The sequence below is a fragment of the Strix aluco genome, chromosome 31 (assembly GCF_031877795.1).
Source record: "Strix aluco isolate bStrAlu1 chromosome 31, bStrAlu1.hap1, whole genome shotgun sequence".
Taxonomy (NCBI): Eukaryota; Metazoa; Chordata; class Aves; order Strigiformes; family Strigidae; genus Strix; species Strix aluco.
In genome coordinates this window covers 4,276,592-4,286,180 of record NC_133961.1, presented here as the reverse complement: position 1 = coordinate 4,286,180, position 9,589 = coordinate 4,276,592, and positions in this window count along the sequence as shown.

Sequence of the window (9,589 nt, the reverse complement as noted above, 5' to 3'; positions counted from 1 at the left end):
TACTCTCTTGAGTTAATTCATCAAGTGGATGAACAGTTTGTACAATTATCCCTAACCCTGTCCTGCTCAGCATCGCCTGGAAATGGCTGAGACCTCCAGATAGGGACTTTTGTTGGGTTTTTTTTAATGCTATCTTCCTGGCACTGAGTAGGCCTGAGCCAGTCTTTCTGTGCAGAGGGGGCTGCTCTGCAGCCCTCACACCTACAGCCAGTGAGGGAGGTGTGTGGCTGTGGGTCTGACTGGGCAGCATCTGGAAGAGGGCACGTGCCCACAGCCTGGCACACAACTCGTTGCAGAGTCAGTGCCACCACGGTGCAGGCCTAGGTTGGATCTATGTTGACATGCTGCTACCCAAAAACAGCAACGGAAATCTCTGCTGATTAGTAAGAATGACGCAGACGTGGTGTTTTGCTAGGTAAAGATGTTTGGGTTGTTTGCTAGAGTATGTTTCTGCTGAATAAGGAAGTGCAAGGCTGAACTGCGGTAATAGGTTCACCATAATGAAGCATGTTTGAGGAAATGGATTTGTGTAATCAAAAAGAGCTCTGCATTAATGCACAAATCAAAGCGGGTGAAGAAACTCTCAGAAAATCACCTTAGACAATATAAGGGTTAAAAAGATATGGGTGAACATTGCAAGGGGCTTAGGTCCCTGGACACCAAGCTCACATGCTTCCACTAGCCTGTGCTGATGTTACCAGGGCAAATGACTTTGGGCTTTAGGAGTAAAGAGTGTGAACATTATGGGGTTTTTTGTTTCCCCATACAGATTTTTTTTAATAAAATGAGTGAGATTTGTCAGATATGACCCTAGGAAAGCTGCTAAGTGTTAATTGGCTTCTACTTACTTTCAGTGTAACTTGGGAGTGCATAGCCTTTGTAGATCCACTCCCAAACACAAGCTGGAATTCGCACTTGTGACAAGCAAGTTTGGGTTGAAATGATGAACATCTCATTCTTTCCCATATGTTCTTCCCACAAAGGTAGAGCTCCAGACTGCTAATTGTGCTCCCTCAAAATAGTTCCCAGTATTTCCCATAAAGCAGGATCTTTTCTCCCTGGTAGTGCTTTTTTAAAATTTATGCCATTTGTCTCCTTGGCTACCTGGCCCCACTCACCTCCCAGTGTCCCAGAGAAATTATATTTTACCCTTCTTTAGAAAAATATAATGTAATTTTACTAGAAAGTGTGGGCAGAGGTCAATTTGCCTATCAGCAAGGTGGACATTGGAGAAGAGTTGAAGGCATCTCTGCTCACACGGATACACTGGAAAAGTGTGCAAAGCTGGGGCTTCGCGCTGCCTGGACCCCTGCAGATCTGACCACCCCATGGCTTTGTCCAAGCTGACACTGGCCTAGGGGCTGGCCCACGGATCTGAAAAGAAAAAGATGTTTTCTGCAATCCCCCTGCCAGCTAATACAAGATTTAACTTCTCCTGGTCCTTTATGTGGGGAATAGAGGTGCGATGTTTGAAACTCAAGCCAGGTCTGCACAGGTCAAGGCTAGGAGTGAGGGCTGGAGCTCATCCTGAACAACAGACATCTCCAGACACTTGGCCTCTTGTGGTGAGGTTCCTCCAGTGGTAAAACTGGTCCTTTCTGGCTACGGATGGAAATTTCAGGGATGATGGGAAACATGATGGGAGATAGGCAGCCCGGAGCAAAGGGCCACAGGCCAGAAGCGGCTTCGCTCGTGGGCTCTGTTTCTTCTGGGCGGGTGCACACCAGCGGGGCCAGCTGAGGACGGGACACCCGCCTCTGGCAGGGGTTGCTCCTCTGAGATGCTGCTGCAGTAGCAGTGATGGGGTAGCAACCACACTGGAGGTTCCACGGAGGACTGGAAGGGGACCCCAGTGAAACTTTTGGTGTCCAGTGGAAAGCCCTGAATTTGAGCTTTCAAGTCGAGGAGACAAGGTGGCACGCTCTGGGTGATGGTGTGCAGGCCCTGCTTTGGCTGCACTGACACAGGCTGGGAGCAACGAGAGGGCAGAGAGCAATGCTCTGCTTTGCATGACCAACCACAAACTCACCAGAGAACACAGCCGGTGAAACAAGCACCTCTGAGAAGGACCCGGCTGTTGACCGGGGAAGCTACACCTGCAGCAAACCACCATCCCCAGCTCTACAGAGGGTCCTGCTTTGAATATTCACCTTCACGGTCATGCTTTGAATGTTGCCGGGAGTTGACCTACACGTCCACGGCTCTGAGAGCACCACACAGGCAAAAAGGTCTGCAGTGGATGTTCTTCCCGCCCCGCTGGAGCTTTCCAGCTGCTTCAGTCTAGGGGCTGAAGCAGTTAACTGCAGAGATAGCTGAAATGTTAAACTAGGTGGCCTATATATGCCAAGAAACGTTCACGATTGCTCTTTGATGCTAAATTTAATCTGTAGTATGCTGTGTAAGTACGGTTGGCTGTGCATCTCGTATAAATTAATTACAAAGACCTCGTCATGCATGCAGAGAACAGTGGGCAGCACTATAAACGCTGCTTGCAGCCATTTAAGGTCGCTGGGAGAAATCCTGCTGCGAGGCTCCACCACGGCAGTTGGCCTCCCTCCTCGTTGGGAAGCCACCCTGGGGATCACAGCTTCTCTGACCGGCGAGCTGTGGTTCGAGCAGATCCCCCTCCTGTGCACACGGGTTTCTCCCTCCATCCTTGTCAGACCCAGCGAAAGGCACAGAGCCCCCTCCTCAGTCACCAGCACCCCGGGGTGATTCGGGGATGAGACGCACACTTGGTCTGGATGCTGGGGAGGCACTTACTCTTTAATAAAAGGCTGAAAATTAGCATATTCAGGAGCTGATCCAGAAAGGAGCACCGGGGCTGGCATGGGGTGCAGCTTGGACACGGGGCTGCTGGTGGCCCAGCAGCACATTCCTATCACTGTCGTTTGAAAACGCCTCTGTTGAGCTGGTACCTGAGCTTTCCCTCCCCTCCAGAAACCTGCAACAGCAAAAAGCTGGGAGGCAGCTGGCAGGTCAGGGAAGGGAGGGAAGGCCCTTACTCCTGGTTTCGCCGGGGCGGCAGCACGGCCACTCTGCAGTGGGAGGACTCAGCGGTTGCAACTGGAGCGCCCAGCACAGCTGCCCCTGGAAGCGAGGGCTCCGAGCGAGGTGTACTCATTAATTTTCCAGCTCAAATCAAAGAGGACAGGGCTGAGAGGGAGCTTTGTCCCTGTTTCTATATGGTCTTCATTTGCTCCTATTGTTGCAACCCTATAGCTCCTATTGTTGCAGCTCCTTAGCATCATTCACAGCCTTCCAGATGGGCAAGAGCATTACCAGACCCCAGCATGGTTTAGGGGAAATCCCACCTCACCCCATTATCTCTGATACCTTTGCAACACCGCTCTCCACAGCCCTTTCCCACTTTGCTCTGTCCCTCCTGGTTTTGGCTGCGAGACCCTCTCACTAGGGTGTAAGATGTGCTCCTCTTGGGTACCAGAGGACGGGCAGCCTGCCTGTGTCACCTGTCTCTGCCCGAACCTCCAAATCAAAGCACAGGCAGCTCTTTTCCTGCAGGCACCTCTCCATCAGCTTTGCTTTCCCCAAGAAAATGCCACAGCAGGTGCCAAAGCTGTCAGAGGGGCTGCGGTGGCCTCCCCGGGCACTGCTCCCATCCTTCCCTGCTGCCTTTTTCCTGATGGGGAGAGAGGATGACCACTGCCTTCTCTCCTGTTGTGCAGCAGCTGCAGTCCCAGGGTTAAAGCCACTGTGGTTTCCAGCCGTGGGTGAGGAGCCAGGCCAGCAGCAGCAGGAGGGAGGGAGATGTGGGACCCGTGGTGGCAGGAGCCGTGGTCCCCAGCCAGCGCAGCCCGCTGCCCGCGATCACAGGGAAGCAGAAACGCAGCACAAGGTATAATCATGGACCATTTATACGTGACAGTCACACGGAAATCTAATCCCACGTATAATCACTGTGCTGCTGTTGCTGGCACAGCACCTGGGAACACTGGCAGGTGACAGACCCTGCTGGGTTGATATCTGCTACCTCTTAACATTGCCACGCTTTGACAGTCGACTCTCAGAAAATACCTTTCCATTCAGATTTATGCTTCTCTGATGTCCTACACACGGCTCGTTCGTTCTCCTTGAGGGCAGTCGGGCTGCTCAGTGTTTGCTGAGCACCAAGGAGGGGGCTTGGGAGATAACTTACCCTAGGTGGAATGCTCAAGAGAAAGGTAAAGTGTTAATCCAGGAGGTGGCCCTGTGGTGCCTCATTTACTAATTGGAGATACAATGCTGTTGTACATATGTTCCCAGAGCAGCCCCCTGTGAAGACTGAATGTAGGACCTTCAGATACAGAAGCCACAAAGCTGCTACTCCTGGAGCTAAGGAAGAGACTTGCCCAGTGCCAAAAACAGATGACCAGGAGGAAAGAAACACGTATGGAGAGACGTTGAGATGCCACAGCTTCAAATGACACCTCATCCAACACAATTGCTCCGCACATTCGCTCCATCACTGCAAGCCCAGCACCACTGAGAAGATCATGTCAGCCCTTGCTTCACAGAATCACAGAATCATCTAGGTTGGAAAAGACCTTGAAGATCATCTAGTCCTGGTTGGACTAGTCTGCTTCCAGACATGCCATGTCCTTTAAGCCAGCAGTACAGGGCACAGCAACTGCCAGCGGCACAGATGCCAAGCAAACTCCAGTGAGAAATTAGACACAATTTTTCCACAAGGCTGATTAAGCATCGCAATGTGTTTCTGGAATGGGAGAGGCACTCGACTGCCCATCCCACCAGGTTGTCGTATGCAGAGGGAGGCTGTGCCCACCCTGCAGACTTGCTGCTGGTTTCAAGCTGCTGCCTAGAGGATGTGCACAACGTGACAGCTTTTTCCCCTGCCACGCATGTACCTTGTGGAAGACTGGAGGGGAAAGGCAAGATGACCTGTGTGTTGAGACACAGGGTCAAACCGTTTTAGTGTGTCACTGTGTGTTGACTGGAGGCCTTCAGCATTCAGGAAGGTAACTTCTGCAAAGCAGCTTTACGGTAAAAGCTAGTCCTGACTGCCTTTCTGAAAAGTACACTACAGTCAAGGAGAACCGCAGGTTGTCACACTCAATACAGCCCTAACTAGATGAAATTCAAGAAGCTGTAATGGATAGAGGAGTTTGGACTATGTAGTCTAAACATATCCTCTAATCTTACACCTTACAGATGTACCACTCAGCGCATTTTCTGTAGCATCTTTCAAAGAAAACTCTAGGAAATGTTTCCTAGTGTGAGAAAATGACAATATAAAGGGTGAAAATTGAAGTCAGCAACTATCTCAACATGCTACAGGGACAACAAGACAATCTCAGAAACAGAGCATAAAAGGACTGAAAAGAGGACACTCATGAATGCTCAGAGGCTCAGAGCTGATGGGGTGAGTAGGCAGAGGGAAAAGCAGCTATAGGATAACAGCAACATGCATTACACAATTTTGAAAACAAGGGTGGCAATCCTGAAGAGCGTGGGAGGGTGCTGAGGGGCAAGAAAAAGAGGGAGAAAATTATTGCTCTGTCCTGATGTGACCTTCTTTTACAGCGGATGGAGTTTGTGCCCATCCTGCTGAGACAACAAAGGTCCTGCAGGAGCCTCATGAGGGTGCTGGAGCCCCTTTCAGTGATATCTGGGTGCACACAGACTCCTTCCAACTCTTTCAGATGACACTTTGGGAAGAGTTTGTTCACTTTCATTTTTTGTGCTTGTTTTTATTTTTCTCCTAAAAACGCAATTTCAGCAAAAACACCAAGTAAGTCTTACGCTGCTTCAGGTAAAATTTGAAGAGATTGTTTTTACAGTTTTTATTCCAATGGCACTTAACTTTCTGCTTAACTGGGTATGCACAAAATTATTTAAAAGATTCAAATGCAACACTTTGCATGTCCTGAAGCAAAATGCCTTGACCCGAAACTACAGGTTTTGACATTTCCTTGAAAGAAAAACAAAAAGTTCGTGCCAATCTGGAACCTACTTTTCCATCTTTCTAGGCCTTACCACTCTTCACAGATCAGAAAACACAATTTTCTCAACAGCTTTTCTTCCTGCAATGTCTGTCCATCTGACTATGCAGCACCCTCAGAAGAGAGCAGCCTGGGGACACAGGGGACACTGTGCTTCCCTTCCCAGACAAAAAGGCTATCTTGCCGTTAAAGCAGCTTGGGTCTTGTTCCCAGTGAAGACAGCATCCCCGTCATCGTCTTCACCTTCCAGCCCCACCTCGGGGGCAGAATTAGGTCCCACTATGAGAAGCAGTCCTAGCCCAAATGGTACACATTGTCTGGCAGGACCTGTGGGGCTGGGGTCACACCCCGGGGACACAAGATGGCCGGAGCTGTGAGAGGTGCTAATAAAAAACCAGACTCATCTACAGAGTATTGATTATTTCTGCCGCTTTGCTGTCGCAAGCAGCTGCCTGCTGCATGCAAGCTCTCTTCTTCCCCGCTGCCCTCCCCAAGCCCCTTCCACAAAACAATTTTCTCCTTCCACTCAACTCCTCGCTAACATACCTAAATAAAGCGGCTCTGCACCCACCAGGTGCTGCGGAGGCAGAGGGCTTGCTTGAGGACAGCCGCAGCCTCCAGCCCCTTGGGCAGAGACCAGCGTCACCCCCTCCCAGAGCCCGGGAGGGGACATCTGAGGAAGCAGCACACCTTGTTGCCAGCTCCGGCCCCTGGCAGCGCCCTGCTCTCTCTATATTGACTCTCCATACGTTGCCCCTGGTTTCTCACAGTCAGGGTGCACCCACTCATATCCTTGACAGGTACCACCACACGTGGCTCTTGGTGAGAAGATGACACAAGGGGCCAGCCCCCGCCCCGGGGCAGAGCAGGCGACAGTGCCACCGGCGGGGTTTACCTGCCCCTTCCATATTTCCCATCAGCCTTGGAGAGAAATGAAGACTCAGCATTCCCTGGGGAAACAGCCAAATCCTCCCTGTCAGCATCGCGGGGGCTTGCTCCACTCGCAGCCTAACAGAACTGAGTATCTGCGCTCTAGGTTCCCGCGCTGCTTCCTCTCAGCGTGTATTTTAATGTGTTCAACACTGCATATAACAAATCCTACTGATGTATCTGCCTCTGCACATTGCAGAGGAATCATGTTTAACAGGCTGTCCTATTTGGTGATGCAGAAGGCAGGCTGGTGTTTCTCCAGCCCAGGACTGCACAAACAGCTCTCTGCTGTGCCTTTGATCTAGGGCTCCACACATTACACAAAAGGCTTTCTCCCCCGCGAGGGGGGAGGCTGCGAGTCCCTTCTCCTTTGCAGATGCTTCTCTATCAGATATTCATGAGCACAGCTCGGGAGGAGCCCTGGGCTGCCCTCTCCCAGTCCTGCTGCTGCCCGGGGACCTCAGAGCCCCTGTCCCTCTGTGTCCCACTCTCTGCGAGTCACCACCTCTTTCCACAGTTTCTCCCCCAAGCACAGGACATTCCTTAGGGACAGTTCACAAATTTTTCCTTTTCTTTTTCCCTCTCATCCAAGCACCAGGCTCTGGCTGGCTCATGTGGGTGCCAGTGGTGCGCAGCCCTCCTTCCTGCCCTTGTTTGCAACACCTCCGTCCCGGTCTTCCCCCAGGCCCACAGCTCAGAGGCTTTTCATCTTTCCTTCTCCACCGCCTGATTAAGTGCCTCAGCTGAAGCTCCTGGGGGACAGCGAGCTGGTGACTCTGACCCGTTTGATTTCCTCAGTCCTGCGGTGCAACGCTGCATGACAACGCTAGCCCCCAGCCATGGGCGCCTGCTAGAGATGCTGCAGCGAAGGCTTGATGGCGCACGTACTAAAGCTGCTGGGAAGGAAACTAAAGATTGTTTGGACCCGTGTAAGGTTGCAGCACTGCGCAGGTGAAAGCCTCCCGCAGACCCGGGCTGCTGCTGCCTTTTGTAAGTCTCCTCACAAGTGCCTCCTGCGAGCTGTGTCACAGCCCACGCCTGCCTGCGAGGAGTCGCAGGGAAGATGCTGCCTCCATCCATCCGCCTGCTGCTCGGGGAGACGGGCAGAAATGCACAGGAAAGCCTGAGGTTACTTATCAACCCGCGGTCGCGCAGACCGGGACTGATGCTGTGATGATCCGCCCTGACGATACAGCATCAGAGAGGGGCAGAGCTGAGAGCGCCTTTTGTGGCAGTTGTCCTGCCATTGAAATACTCAGCAGGGAGGACAAAAGCTCTTCCCAGGCCTCTGAATGAGGAAAAGGTGGGTGGGTGGGAGATCTGGGCGCTCTCAAGTAAAGCAGATGCTGCAGAAGCCCTCTGGTTCTCATTTATGAATTCAAATCTTGTCTGAGGGTAGTATTTTCAAAAGTGTGTTTGTATGTGCCAGAAATAACCCTGGAGCTCCTTGTGACATCAGATGACATAAATGTTAAAATCACTTTTGAAAAATGACGTCCACTACTTCTGAAACTCTTACCCCAATGCAGCAGCCTGAGCTATCCTTGGAAAACTGCTCGTTACTTCTTTGAAACAATTTCAAGAGATCTCCTTGCAAGTAAATTTCTCTTTCAAAGAGCCAGCATGACATATTTTGACTTTTCTTGTTTGACAATATCATAGTGATTTCATCTCAATAATGTAAAACATGATTGTTTCAGCTTTGCCTTCTCATTTTGCTCTGTGTGCTTTTGTATTACATTATCATATTTCAATGCCACAAAGCCCAGATGGAGTACGTATAATATTTCATTTCTTGTACATGTTCTGGCATGATCACACTGAAAATTTTGAGCTTTATCACAGTAAAATGTTTCACTAGCTTCAAGTCATGACTGGATTTGTTTTGGAATTTTGAATTTTTTTAAAAAATGTAAAATCTCCAGCTTTTTTTTTTTCCCCTGTTGTGCAGCAAAACTGGCTATTGAAATGTCAGATATTCTGTCTGAAGAAATGTTCTGTTTCCCAAAGATTCATTACTTGGCCTTTGTGAAAGGAGAGATCTCAGCCCAGTTCCCAGTGGATGAGCCTTCCGTTTCCAAAAGGACACCCTTGTGTTTCCAATGACCTCATCACACTGGACGTTCCAGGATGTGGTTTCCCATTCGGATTTGTCCAGGGGGGTTAAAGCGAGTTCAGAGGTTCCCACCCCATCCCTCCTGCCTTTGCCTCCCCCTCCCTGTCCCTCACCGGGGCACATCGCCCTTCTCCCGTTTGCGCGGCCCTCCTCTAAACCTCTAAACCAGATCAGTGAAATGAGCTGGGTCAAACAAACACCCCAGAAACCTCACTCAGGACACAGACAGAGTCGCCCCCTGCTCCGCTGCCACCCCTCCGGGTGCTGATTGCCCCCTATGTTTGCCCCTTTACCGTGTTGTCATTCTCTTTCCTTACAATCTCAGCTGGTCTGAGCTGACCGCAACATGAAAATGCCAGCACGCCCATCTTGCTCTCCGAGCATCCATCCGGAGGGACCAGGGGATGTGATTCTCTCCCCACGAGAGGCTCTGGCCGAGGCTGGGGGCGGGGGGGGGTGCGGACCCCGCGGCTCTCAGCAGCAGCAGAGCACGAACTCCCTTCTTAAAAATCACGCGTGTTCCCCTGCGCTACGTTTATTCTCTTCTGTCTTACGCAGGGAACTGTAGAACAGTCCTCGAAAC